Here is a 14,120-nt window from a genome sequence, read left to right as displayed (position 1 = left end):
GTTCCTTTCCCTTTGGGGCTGATCCCAGATTTCCCGGCTGTTTTCCCTGGCTGTTCCTTTCCCTTAGGGGCAGATCCCAGATTTCCCGGCTGTTTTCCCTGGCTGCTCCTTTCCCTTTGGGGCTGATCCCAGATTTCCCAGCTGTTTTCCCTGGATGTTCCTTTCCCTTTGGGGCTGATCCCAGATATCCCGGCTGTTTTCCCTGGCTGTTCCTTTCCCTTTGGGGCTGATCCCAGATTTCCCGGCTGTTTTCCCTGGCTGTTCCTTTCCCTTTGGGGCTGATCCCAGATTTCCCGGCTGTTTTCCCTGGCTGTTCCTTTCCCTTTGGGGCTCATCCCAGATTTCCCGGCTGTTTTCCCTGGATGTTCCTTTCCCTTTGGGGCTGATCCCAGATTTCCCGGCTGTTTTCCCTGAATGTTCCTTTCCCTTTGGGGCTGATCCCAGATATGCCGGCTGTTTTCCCTGGCTGTTCCATTCCCTTTGGGGCTGATCCCAGATTTCCCGGCTGTTTTCCCTGGATGTTCCTTTCCCTTTGGGGCTGATCCCAGATTTCCCGGCTGTTTTCCCTGGCTGTTCCATTCCCTTTGGGGCTGATCCCAGATTTCCCGGCTGTTTTCCCTGGATGTTCCTTTCCCTTTGGGGCAGATCCCAGATTTCCCGGCTGTTTTCCCTGGCTGTTCCTTTCCCTTTGGGGCTGATCCCAGATTTCCCGGCTGTTTTCCCTGGCTGTTCCTTTCCCTTTGGGGCTGATCCCAGATTTCCCAGCTGTTTTCCCTGGATGTTCCTTTCCCTTTGGGGCTGATCCCAGATATCCCGGCTGTGTTCCCTGAATGTTCCTTTCCCTTTGGGGCAGATCCCAGATTTCCCAGCTGTATTCCCTGGCTGTTCCTTTCCCTTTGGGGCTCATCCCAGATTTCTCAGCTGTTTTCCCTGGACGTTCCTTTCCCTTTGGGGCAGATCCCAGATTTCCCAGCTGTTTTCCCTGAATGTTCCTTTCCCTTTGGGGCTGATCCCAGATTTCCCGGCTGTTTTCCCTGGATGTTCCTTTCCCTTTGGGGCTGATCCCAGATTTCCCGGCTGTTTTCCCTGGATGTTCCTTTCGCTTTGGGGCTGCTCCCAGATTTCCCGGCTGTTTTCCCTGGCTGTTCCTTTCCCTTTGGGGCTCATCCCAGATTTCCCAGCTGTTTTCCCTGGATGTTCCTTTCGCTTTGGGGCTGATCCCAGATTTCCCAGCTGTTTTCCCTGAATGTGCCTTTCCCTTTGGGGCTGATCCCAGATTTCCCGGCTGTTTTCCCTGGATGTTCCTTTCGCTTTGGGGCTGATCCCAGATTTCCCGGCTGTTTTCCCTGGCTGTTCCTTTCCCTTTGGGGCTGATCCCAGATTTCCCGGCTGTTTTCCCTGGATGTTCCTTTCCCTTTGGGGCTGATCCCAGATATCCCGGCTGTGTTCCCTGAATGTTCCTTTCCCTCTGGGGCAGATCCCAGACTTCCCGGCTGTTTTCCCTGGCCGTTCCTTTCCCTTTGGGGCTGATCCCAGATTTCCCGGCTGTTTTCCCTGAATCTTCCTTTCCCTCTGGGGCAGATCCTAGATTTCCCGGCTGTTTTCCCTGACCGTTCCTTTCCCTTTGGGGCTGATCCCAGCTTTCCCGGCTGTTTTCCCTGGCCGTTCCTTTACCCTTGGGGCTGATCCCAGATTTCCCAGCTGTTTTCCCTGGCCGTTCCTTTCCCTTTGGGGCTGATCCCAGATTTCCCAGCTGTTTTCCCTGAATGTTCCTTTCCCTTTGGGGCTGATCCCAGATTTCCCGGCTGTTTTCCCTGGCTGTTCCTTTCCCTTTGGGGCTGATCCCAGATTTCCCAGCTGTTTTCCCTGGCTGTTCCTTTCCCTTTGGGGCTGATCCCAGATTTCCCGGCTGTTTTCCCTGGATGTTCCATTCGCTTTGGGGCTCATCCCAGATTTCCCAGCTGTTTTCCCTGGATGTTCCTTTCGCTTTGGGGCTCATCCCAGATTTCCCGGCTGTTTTCCCTGGCTGTTCCTTTCCCTTTGGGGCTCATCCCAGATTTCCCGGCTGTTTTCCCTGAATGTTCCTTTCCCTTTGGGGCTGATCCCAGATTTCCCAGCTGTTTTCCCCGCTTTTCCTTTCCCTTTGGGGCTGATCCCAGATTTCCCGGCTGTTTTCCCTGACCGTTCCTTTCCCTTTGGGGCTGATCCCAGATTTCCCGGCTGTTTTCCCTGGCTGTTCCTTTCCCTTTGGGGCTGATCCCAGATATGCCGGCTGTTTTCCCTGGCCGTTCCTTTCCCTTTGGGGCTGATCCCAGATTTCCCGGCTGTTTTCCCTGGCCTTTTCGTTCCCTTTGGGGCAGATCCAAGATTTCCCGGCTGTTTTCCCTGAATGTTCCTTTCCCTTTGGGGCTGATCCCAGATTTCCCGGCTGTTTTCCCTGGCTGTTCCTTTCCCTTTGGGGCTCATCCCAGATTTCCCGGCTGTTTTCCCTGAATGTTCCTTTCCCTTTGGGGCTCATCCCAGATTTCCCGGCTGTTTTCCCTGGCTGTTCCTTTCCCTTTGGGGCTGATCCCAGATTTCCCGGCTGTTTTCCCTGGCTGTTCCATTCCCTTTGGGGCAGATCCCAGATTACCCGGCTGTTTTCCCTGGCTGTTCCTTTCCCTTTGGGCCTCATCCCAGATTTCCCGGCTGTTTTCCCTGGCTGTTCCTTTCCCTTTGGGGCTGATCCCAGATATCCCGGCTGTTTTCCCTGGCTGTTCCTTTCCCTTTGGGGCTCATCCCAGATTTCCCGGCTGTTTTCCCTGGCCTTTCCTTTCCCTTTGGGGCTGATCCCAGATTTCCCAGCTGTTTTCCCTGAATGTTCCTTTCCCTTTGGGGCTGATCCCAGATTTCCCGGCTGTTTTCCCTGGCTGTTCCTTTCCCTTAGGGGCTGATCCCAGATTTCCCGGCTGTTTTCCCTGGCTGTTCCTTTCCCTTTGGGGCTGATCCCAGATTTCCCGGCTGTTTTCCCTGAATGTTCCATTCGCTTTGGGGCTCATCCCAGATTTCCCAGCTGTTTTCCCTGGATGTTCCTTTCGCTTTGGGGCTCATCCCAGATTTCCCGGCTGTTTTCCATGGATGTTCCTTTCCCTTTGTGGCTGATCCCAGATTTCCCGGCTGTTTTCCCTGGCTGTTCCTTTCCCTTTGGGGCTCATCCCAGATTTCCCGGCTGTTTTCCCTGAATGTTCCTTTCCCTTTGGGGCTGATCCCAGATTTCCCAGCTGTTTTCCCTGGCCGTTCCTTTCCCTTTGGGGCTGATCCCAGATTTCCCGGCTGTTTTCCCTGACCGTTCCTTTCCCTTTGGGGCTGATCCCAGATTTCCCGGCTGTTTTCCCTGGCTGTTCCTTTCCCTTTGGGGCTGATCCCAGATTTCCCGGCTGTTTTCCCTGGATGTTCCTTTCCCTTTGGGGCTGATCCCAGATTTCTCGGCTGTTTTCCCTGGCCGTTTCCTTTCCCCTTGGGGCTGATCCCAGATTTCCTGGCTGTTTTCCCTGGCTGTTCCTTACCCTTTGGGGCTGATCCCAGATTTCCCGGCTGTTTTCCCTGGCCGTTCCTTTCCCTTTGGGGCTGATCCCAGATTTCCCGGCTGTTTTCCCTGGCTGTTCCTTTCCCTTTGGGGCTCATCCCAGATATCCCAGCTGTTTTCCCTGGCCGTTCCTTTCCCTTTGGGGCTGATCCCAGATTTCCCGGCTGTTTTCCCTGGCTGTTCCTTTCCCTTTGGGGCTGATCCCAGATTTCCCAGCTGTTTTCCCTGGCTGTTCCTTTCCCTTTGGGGCTGATCCCAGATTTCCCAGCTGTTTTCCCTGGCCGTTCCTTTCCCTTTGGGGCTGATCCCAGATTTCCCAGCTGTTTTCCCTGGCTGTTCCTTTCGCTTTGGGGCTGATCCCAGATATCCCGGCTGTTTTCCCTGGATGTTCCTTTCCCTTTGGGGCTGATCCCAGATTTCCCAGCTGTTTTCCCTGGATGTTCCTTTCCCTTTGGGGCTGATCCCAGATTTCCCGGCTGTTTTCCCTGGCTGTTCCTTTCCCTTTGGGGCTGATCCCAGATTTCCCGGCTGTTTTCCCTGGCTGCTCCTTTCCCTTTGGGGCTCATCCCAGATTTCCCAGCTGTTTTCCCTGGATGTTCCTTTCCCTTTGGGGCTGATCCCAGATTTCCCGGCTGTTTTCCCTGGCTGTTCCTTTCCCTTTGGGCCTCATCCCAGATTTCCCGGCTGTTTTCCCTGAATGTTCCTTTCCCTTTGGGGCTGATCCCAGATATGCCGGCTGTTTTCCCTGGCCGTTCCTTTCCCTTTGGGGCTGATCCCAGATTTCCCGGCTGTTTTCCCTGGCTGTTCCATTCCCTTTGGGGCTGATCCCAGATTTCCCGGCTGTTTTCCCTGGCTGTTCCATTCCCTTTGGGGCTGATCCCAGATTTCCCGGCTGTTTTCCCTGGCTGTTCCTTTCCCTTTGGGGCTGATCCCAGATTTCCCGGCTGTTTTCCCTGGCTGTTCCTTTCCCTTTGGGGCTGATCCCAGATTTCCCGGCTGTTTTCCCTGGCTGTTCCTTTCCCTTTGGGGCTGATCCCAGATTTCCCAGCTGTTTTCCCTGGATGTTCCTTTCCCTTTGGGGCTGATCCCAGATATCCCGGCTGTGTTCCCTGAATGTTCCTTTCCCTTTGGGGCAGATCCCAGATTTCCCAGCTGTATTCCCTGGCTGTTCCTTTCCCTTTGGGGCTCATCCCAGATTTCCCAGCTGTTTTCCCTGAATGTTCCTTTCGCTTTGGGGCTGCTCCCAGATTTCCCGGCTGTTTTCCCTGGCTGTTCCTTTCCCTTTGGGGCTGATCCCAGATTTCCCAGCTGTTTTCCCTGGCTGTTCCTTTCGCTTTGGGGCTGATCCCAGATTTCCCGGCTGTTTTCCCTGGATGTTCCATTCGCTTTGGGGCTCATCCCAGATTTCCCAGCTGTTTTCCCTGGATGTTCCTTTCGCTTTGGGGCTCATCCCAGATTTCCCGGCTGTTTTCCATGGATGTTCCTTTCCCTTTGGGGCTGATCCCAGATTTCCCGGCTGTTTTCCCTGGCCGTTCCTTTCCCCTTGGGGCTGATCCCAGATTTCCCGGCTGTTTTCCCTGGCTGTTCCTTACCCTTTGGGGCTGATCCCAGATTTCCCGGCTGTTTTCCCTGGCCGTTCCTTTCCCTTTGGGGCTGATCCCAGATTTCCCGGCTGTTTTCCCTGGCTGTTCCTTTCCCTTTGGGGCTGATCCCAGATATCCCAGCTGTTTTCCCTGACCGTTCCTTTCCCTTTGGGGCTGATCCCGGATTTCTCGGCTGTTTTCCCTGAATGTTCCTTTCCCTTTGGGGCTGATCCCAGATTTCCCGGCTGTTTTACCTGAATGTTCCTTTCCCCTTGGGGCTGATCCCAGATTTCCCAGCTGTTTTCCCTGGCTGTTCCTTTCCCTTTGGGGCTGATCCCAGATTTCCCAGCTGTTTTCCCTGGCCGTTCCTTTCCCTTTGGGGCTGATCCCAGATTTCCCAGCTGTTTTCCCTGGCTGTTCCTTTCGCTTTGGGGCTGATCCCAGATTTCCCGGCTGTTTTCCCTGAATGTTCCTTTCCCCTTGGGGCTGATCCCAGATATCCCGGCTGTTTTCCCTGGATGTTCCTTTCCCTTTGGGGCTGATCCCAGATTTCCCGGCTGTTTTCCCTGGATGTTCCTTTCCCTTTGGGGCTGATCCCAGATTTCCCGGCTGTTTTCCCTGACCGCTCCTTTCCCTTTGGGGCTGATCCCAGATTTCCCAGCTGTTTTCCCTGGATGTTCCTTTCGCTTTGGGGCTGATCCCAGATTTCCCGGCTGTTTTCCCTGGCTGTTCCTTTCCCTTTGGGGCTGATCCCAGATTTCCCGGCTGTTTTCCCTGGCTGTTCCTTTCCCTTTGGGGCTCATCCCAGATTTCCCGGCTGTTTTCCCTGGCTGTTCCTTTCCCTTTGGGGCTGATCCCAGATTTCCCGGCTGTTTTCCCTGAATGTTCCTTTCCCTTTGGGGCTGATCCCAGATTTCCCGGCTGTTTTCCCTGAATGTTCCTTTCCCTTTGGGGCTCATCCCAGATTTCCCGGCTGTTTTCCCTGAATGTTCCTTTCCCTTTGGGGCTCATCCCAGATATCCCGGCTGTTTTCCCTGGCCGTTCCTCTCCCTTTGGGGCTGATCCCAGATTTCCCGGCTGTTTTCCCTGGCTGTTCCATTCCCTTTGGGGCTGATCCCAGATTTCCCAGCTGTTTTCCCTGGCTGTTCCTTTCCCTTTGGGGCTCATCCCAGATTTCCCGGCTGTTTTCCCTGGCTGTTCCTTTCCCTTTGGGGCTGATCCCAGATTTCCCGGCTGTTTTCCCTGGCTGTTCCTTTCCCTTTGGGGCTGATCCCAGATTTTCCGGCTGTTTTCCCTGGATGTTCCTTTCCCTTTGGGGCAGATCCCAGATTTCCCGGCTGTTTTCCCTGGCTGTTCCATTCCCTTTGGGGCAGATCCCAGATTTCCCGGCTGTTTTCCCTGGCTGTTCCTTTCCCTTTGGGCCTCATCCCAGATTTCCCGGCTGTTTTCCCTGGCTGTTCCTTTCCCTTTGGGGCTGATCCCAGATATCCCGGCTGTTTTCCCTGGCTGTTCCTTTCCCTTTGGGGCTCATCCCAGATTTCCCGGCTGTTTTCCCTGGATGTTCCTTTCCCTTTGGGGCTGATCCCAGATTTCCCGGCTGTTTTCCCTGGATGTTCCTTTCGCTTTGGGGCTGAATTCCAGATTTCCCAGCTGTTTTCCCTGGCCTTTCCTTTCCCTTTGGGGCTGATCCCAGATTTCCCGGCTGTTTTCCCTGGCTGTTCCATTCCCTTTGGGGCAGATCCCAGATTTCCCGGCTGTTTTCCCTGGCTGTTCCTTTCCCTTTGGGGCTGATCCCAGATTTCCCGGCTGTTTTCCCTGACCGTTCCTTTCCCTTTGGGGCAGATCCCAGATTTCCCGGCTGTTTTCCCTGGCTGCTCCTTTCCCTTTGGGGCTCATCCCAGATTTCCCAGCTGTTTTCCCTGGATGTTCCTTTCCCTTTGGGGCTGATCCCAGATTTCCCGGCTGTTTTCCCTGGCTGTTCCTTTCCCTTTGGGGCTGATCCCAGATTTCCCGGCTGTTTTCCCTGGCTGTTCCTTTCCCTTTGGGGCTGATCCCAGATTTCCCGGCTGTTTTCCCTGACCGTTCCTTTCCCTTTGGGGCTGATCCCAGATTTCCCGGCTGTTTTCCCTGGCCTTTCCTTTCCCTTTGGGGCAGATCCCAGATTTCCCGGCTGTTTTCCCTGGCTGTTCCTTTCCCTTTGGGGCTGATCCCAGATATCCCGGCTGTTTTCCCTGGCTGTTCCTTTCCCTTTGGGGCTGATCCCAGATTTCCCAGCTGTTTTCCCTGGCTGTTCCTTTCCCTTTGGGGCTCATCCCAGATTTCCCAGCTGTTTTCCCTGGCTGTTCCTTTCGCTTTGGGGCAGATCCCAGATTTCCCGGCTGTTTTCCCTGGCTGCTCCTTTCCCTTTGGGGCTCATCCCAGATTTCCCAGCTGTTTTCCATGGATGTTCCTTTCCCTTTGGGGCTGATCCCAGATTTCCTGGCTGTTTTCCCTGGCTGTTCCTTTCCCTTTGGGGCTGATCCCAGATTTCCCGGCTGTTTTCCCTGGATGTTCCTTTCGCTTTGGGGCTGAATTCCAGATTTCCCAACTGTTTTCCCTGGCCTTTCCTTTCCCTTTGGGGCTGATCCCAGATTTCCCGGGTGTATTCCCTGGCTGTTCCTTTCCCTTTGGGGCTGATCCCAGATTTCCCGGCTGTTTTCCCTGGATGTTCCTTTTCCTTTGGGGCTGATCCCAGCTTTCCCGGCTGTTTTCCCTGGCTGTTCCTTTCCCTTTGGGGCTGATCCCAGATTTCCCGGCTGTTTTCCCTGGATGTTCCTTTCCCTTTGGGGCTGATCCCAGATTTCCCGGCTGTTTTCCCTGGCTGTTCCTTTCCCTTTGGGGCTGATCCCAGATATGCCGGCTGTTTTCCCTGGCTGTTCCTTTCCCTTTGGGGCTGATCCCAGATTTCCCGGTTGTTTTCCCCGCTTTTCCTTTCCCTTTGGGGCTGATCCCAGATTTCCCGGCTGTTTTCCCTGACCGTTCCTTTCCCTTTGGGGCACATCCCAGATTTCCCGGCTGTTTTCCCTGGCCGTTCCTCTCCCTTTGGGGCTGATCCCAGATTTCCCGGCTGTTTTCCCTGGCTGTTCCATTCCCTTTGGGGCTGATCCCAGATTTCCCAGCTGTTTTCCCTGGCTGTTCCTTTCCCTTTGGGGCTCATCCCAGATTTCCCGGCTGTTTTCCCTGGCTGTTCCTTTCCCTTTGGGGCTGATCCCAGATTTCCCGGCTGTTTTCCCTGGATGTTCCTTTCCCTTTGGGGCTGATCCCAGATTTCCCGGCTGTTTTCCCTGGCTGTTCCTTTCCCTTTGGGGCTGATCCCAGATATCCCGGCTGTTTTCCCTGGCTGTTCCTTTCCCTTTGGGGCTCATCCCAGATTTCCCGGCTGTTTTCCCTGGATGTTCCTTTTCCTTTGGGGCTGATCCCAGATTTCCCGGCTGTTTTCCCTGGATGTTCCTTTCGCTTTGGGGCTGAATTCCAGATTTCCCAGCTGTTTTCCCTGGCCTTTCCTTTCCCTTTGGGGCTGATCCCAGATTTCCCGGCTGTATTCCCTGGCTGTTCCATTCCCTATGGGGCTGATCCCAGATTTCCCGGCTGTTTTCCCTGGATGTTCCATTCCCTTTGGGGCAGATCCCAGATTTCCCGGCTGTTTTCCCTGGCTGTTCCTTTCCCTTTGGGGCTGATCCCAGATTTCCCGGCTGTTTTCCCTGGCTGTTCCTTTCCCTTTGGGGCTGATCCCAGATATCCCGGCTGTTTTCCCTGGCTTTTCCTTTCCCTTTGGGGCTCATCCCAGATTTCCCAGCTGTTTTCCCTGGATGTTCCTTTCGCTTTGGGGCTGATCCCAGATTTCCCGGCTGTTTTCCCTGGATGTTCCTTTCCCTTTGGGGCAGATCCCAGATTTCCCAGCTGTTTTCCATGGATGTTCCTTTCCCTTTGGGGCTGATCCCAGATTTCCCGGCTGTTTTCCCTGGCTGTTCCTTTCCCTTTGGGGCTGATCCCAGATTTCCCGGCTGTTTTCCCTGGATGTTCCTTTCGCTTTGGGGCTGAATTCCAGATTTCCCAGCTGTTTTCCCTGAATGTTCCTTTCCCTTTGGGGCTGATCCCAGATTTCCCGGCTGTTTTCCCTGGATGTTCCTTTTCCTTTGGGGCTGATCCCAGGTTTCACGGCTGTTTTCCCTGAATGTTCCTTTCCCTTTGGGGCTGATCCCAGCTTTCCCGGCTGTTTTCCCTGGCTGTTCCTTTCCCTTTGGGGCTGATCCCAGATTTCACGGCTGTTTTCCCTGGCTGTTCCTTTCCCTTTGGGGCTGATCCCAGCTTTCCCGGCTGTTTTCCCTGGGTGTTCCTTTCCCTTTGGGGCTGATCCCAGATATCCCGGCTGTTTTCCCTGGCCTTTCCTTTCCCTTTGGGGCTGATCCCAGATTTCCCGGCTGTTTTCCCTGGCCTTTTCCTTCCCTTTGGGGCAGATCCCAGATTTCCCGGCTGTTTTCCCTGGCTGTTCCTTTCCCTTTGGGGCTGATCCCAGATTTCCCAGCTGTTTTCCCTGAATGTTCCTTTCCCTTTGGGGCTGATCCCAGATTTCCCGGCTGTTTTCCCTGACCGTTCCTTTACCTTTGGGGCTGATCCCAGATATCCCGGCTGTTTTCCCTGGCTGTTCCTTTCCCTTTGGGGCTGATCCCACAATTCCCGGCTGTTTTCCCTGGCTGCTCCTTTCCCTTTGGGGCAGATCCCAGATTTCCCAGCTGTTTTCCATGGATGTTCCTTTCCCTTTGGGGCTGATCCCAGATTTCCCGGCTGTTTTCCCTGGCTGTTCCTTTCCCTTTGGGGCTGATCCCAGATTTCCCAGCTGTTTTCCCTGGCTGTTCCTTTCCCTTTGGGGCTGATCCCAGATATCCCGGCTGTTTTCCCTGGGTGTTCCTTTCCCTTTGGGGCTGATCCCAGATTTCCCGGCTGTTTTCCCTGACCGTTCCTTTCCCTTTGGGGCTGATCCCAGATATCCCGGCTGTTTTCCCTGGGTGTTCCTTTCCCTTTGGGGCTGATCCCAGATTTCCCGGCTGTTTTCCCTGACCGTTCCTTTACCTTTGGGGCTGATCCCAGATTTCCCGGCTGTTTTCCCTGGCTGTTCCTTTACCCTTGGGGCTGATCCCAGATTTCCCGGCTGTTTTCCCTGGCTGTTCCATTCCCTTTGGGGCTGATCCCAGATTTCCCAGCTGTTTTCCCTGAATGTTCCTTTCCCTTTGGGGCTGATCCCAGATTTCCCGGCTGTTTTCCCTGGATGTTCCCTTACCCTTGGGGCTGATCCCAGATTTCCCGGCTGTTTTCCCTGGATGTTCCTTTCCCTTTGGGGCTGATCCCAGATTTCCCGGCTGTTTTCCCTGGATGTTCCATTCGCTTTGGAGCTGATCCCAGATTTCCCGGCTGTTTTCCCTGAATGTTCCTTTCCCTTTGGGGCAGATCCCAGATTTCCCAGCTGTTTTCCCTGGCTGTTCCTTTCCCTTTGGGGCTGATCCCAGATTTCCCGGCTGTTTTCCCTGGCTGTTCCTTTCGCTTTGGGGCTGATCCCACAATTCCCGGCTGTTTTCCCTGGGTGTTCCTTTCCCTTTGGGGCTGATCCCAGATTTCCCAGCTGTTTTCCCTGGATGTTCCATTCGCTTTGGGGCTGATCCCAGATTTCCCAGCTGTTTTCCCTGGCCGTTCCTTTCCCATTGGGGCTGATCCCAGATTTCCCGGCTGTTTTCCCTGGCCGTTCCTTTACCCTTGGGGCTGATCCCAGATTTCCCGGCTGTTTTCCCTGGCTGTTCCTTTCCCTTTGGGGCTGATCCCAGATTTCCCGGCTGTTTTCCCTGGCTGTTCCTTTCCCTTTGGGGCTGATCCCAGATTTCCCGGCTGTTTCCCTGGCTGTTCCTTTCCCTTTGGGGCAGATCCCAGATTTCCCGGCTGTTTTCCCTGGCTGTTCCTTTCCCTTTGGGGCAGATCCCAGATTTCCCGGCTGTTTTCCCTGGCTGTTCCATTCCCTTTGGGGCAGATCCCAGATTTCCCGGCTGTTTTCCCTGGCTGTTCCTTTCCCTTTGGGGCTCATCCCAGATTTCCCGGCTGTTTTCCCTGAATGTTCCTTTCCCTTTGGGGCTGATCCCAGATTTCCCGGCTGTTTTCCCTGGCCGTTCCTTTACCCTTGGGGCTGATCCCAGATTTCCCGGCTGTTTTCCCTGGCTGTTCCTTTCCCTTTGGGGCTCATCCCAGATTTCCCGGCTGTTTTCCCTGGCTGTTCCTTTCCCTTTGGGGCAGATCCCAGATTTCCCGGCTGTTTTCCCTGGATGTTCCATTCCCTTTGGGGCAGATCCCAGATTTCCCGGCTGTTTTCCCTGGCTGTTCCTTTCCCTTTGGGGCTCATCCCAGATTTCCCGGCTGTTTTCCCTGAATGTTCCTTTCCCTTTGGGGCTGATCCCAGATTTCCCGGCTGTTTTCCCTGGCCGTTCCTTTACCCTTGGGGCTGATCCCAGATTTCCCGGCTGTTTTCCCTGGCTGTTCCTTTCCCTTTGGGGCTCATCCCAGATTTCCCGGCTGTTTTCCCTGGCTGTTCCTTTCCCTTTGGGGCAGATCCCAGATTTCCCGGCTGTTTTCCCTGGCTGTTCCTTTCCCTTTGGGGCAGATCCCAGATTTCCCGGCTGTTTTCCCTGGCTGTTCCATTCCCTTTGGGGCAGATCCCAGATTTCCCGGCTGTTTTCCCTGAATGTTCCTTTCCCTTTGGGGCTGATCCCAGATATCCCGGCTGTTTTCCCTGAATGTTCCTTTCCCTTTGGGGCTGATCCCAGATTTCCCGGCTGTTTTCCCTGGCTGTTCCATTCCCTTTGGGGCAGATCCCAGATTTCCCGGCTGTTTTCCCTGGCTGTTCCTTTCCCTTTGGGGCTCATCCCAGATTTCCCGGCTGTTTTCCCTGAATGTTCCTTTCCCTTTGGGGCTGATCCCAGATTTCCCGGCTGTTTTCCCTGACCGTTCCTTTACCTTTGGGGCTGATCCCAGATTTCCCGGCTGTTTTCCCTGACCGTTCCTTTACCTTTGGGGCTGATCCCAGATTTCCCGGCTGTTTTCCCTGGCTGTTCCTTTCCCTTTGGGGCTGATCCCAGATTTCCCAGCTGTTTTCCCTGGCTGTTCCTTTCCCTTTGGGGCTGATCCCAGATTTCCCGGCTGTTTTCCCTGGCTGTTCCTTTACCCTTGGGGCTGATCCCAGATTTCCCGGCTGTTTTCCCTGGCTGTTCCATTCCCTTTGGGGCTGATCCCAGATTTCCCGGCTGTTTTCCCTGAATGTTCCTTTCCCTTTGGGGCTGATCCCAGATTTCCCGGCTGTTTTCCCTGGATGTTCCTTTACCCTTGGGGCTGATCCCAGATTTCCCGGCTGTTTTCCCTGGATGTTCCTTTCCCTTTGGGGCTGATCCCAGATTTCCCGGCTGCTTTCCCTGGATGTTCCTTTCCCTTTGGGGCTGATCCCAGATTTCCCAGCTGTTTTCCCTGAATGTTCCTTTCCCTTTGGGGCAGATCCCAGCTTTCCCGGCTGTTTTCCCTGGCTGTTCCTTTCCCTTTGGGGCTGATCCCAGATTTCCCAGCTGTTTTCCCTGACCGTTCCTTTCGCTTTGGGGCTGATCCCAGATTTCCCGGCTGTTTTCCCTGGATGTTCCTTTCACTTTGGGGCTGATCCCAGATTTCCCGGCTGTTTTCCCTGGATGTGCCTTTCCCTTTGGGGCTGATCCCAGATTTCCCGGTTGTTTTCCCTGGATGTTCCATTCTCTTTGGGGCTGATCCCAGATATCCCGGCTGTTTTCCTTGAATGTTCCTTTCCCTTTGGGGCTGATCCCAGATTTCCCGGCTGTTTTCCCTGAATGTTCCTTTCCCTTTGGGGCTGATCCCAGATTTCCCGGCTGTTTTCCCTGGCTGTTCCTTTCCCTTTGGGGCAGATCCCAGATTTCCCGGCTGTTTTCCCTGGCTGTTCCTTTCCCTTTGGGGCAGATCCCAGATTTCCCGGCTGTTTTCCCTGGCTGTTCCATTCCCTTTGGGGCAGATCCCAGATTTCCCGGCTGTTTTCCCTGGCTGTTCCTTTCCCTTTGGGGCTCATCCCAGATTTCCCGGCTGTTTTCCCTGAATGTTCCTTTCCCTTTGGGGCTGATCCCAGATTTCCCGGCTGTTTTCCCTGGATGTTCCTTTCCCTTTGGGGCTGATCCCAGGTATCCCGGCTGTTTTCCCTGGGTGTTCCTTTCGCTTTGGGGCAGATCCCAGATTTCCCGGCTGTTTTCCCTGGCTGTTACTTTCGCTTTGGGGCTGATCCCAGATTCCCGGCTGTTTTCCCTGGGTGTTCCTTTCCCTTTGGGGCTGATCCCAGATTTCCCAGCTGTTTTCCCTGGATGTTCCTTTCGCTTTGGGGCTGATCCCAGATTTCCCGGCTGTTTTACCTGGATATTCCGTTCGCTTTGGGGCTGATCCCAGCTTTCCCAGCTGTTTTCCCTGGCTGTTCCTTTCCCTTTGGGGCTGATCCCAGATTTCCCGGCTGTTTTCCCTGGATGTTCGTTTCCCTTTGGGGCAGATCCCAGATTTCCCGGCTGTTTTCCCTGAATGTTCCTTTCCCTTTGGGGCTTATCCCAGATATCCCAGCTGTTTTCCCTGGCTGTTCCTTTCCCTTTGGGGCTGATCCCAGATTTCCCAGCTGTTTTCCCTGGCTGTTCCTTTCCCTTTGGGGCTGATCCCAGATTTCCCAGCTGTTTTCCCTGAATGTTCCTTTCCCTTTGGGGCTGATCCCAGATTTCCCGGCTGTTTTCCCTGGATGTTCCTTTCGCTTTGGGGCTGATCCCAGATTTCCCAGCTGTTTTCCCTGAATGTTCCTTTCCCTCTGGGCCAGATCCCAGATATCCCGGCTGTTTTCCCTGAATGTTCCTTTCCCTTTGGGGCTGATCCCA

General features: G+C 54.4%; 1 protein-coding gene across 1 annotated transcript in view; it reads left to right on the top strand.

The window, feature by feature from the left end:
• Positions 1 to 14,120, top strand: part of RCC2 (regulator of chromosome condensation 2) — a 38,393-nt gene that overhangs the window by 14,565 nt on the left and 9,708 nt on the right. The window lies entirely within an intron of this gene.

The sequence above is a fragment of the Cinclus cinclus genome, chromosome 23 (assembly GCF_963662255.1).
Source record: "Cinclus cinclus chromosome 23, bCinCin1.1, whole genome shotgun sequence".
In the NCBI taxonomy this organism is placed as follows: domain Eukaryota; kingdom Metazoa; phylum Chordata; class Aves; order Passeriformes; family Cinclidae; genus Cinclus; species Cinclus cinclus.
This window is presented reverse-complemented; position numbering and strand designations above follow the sequence as displayed.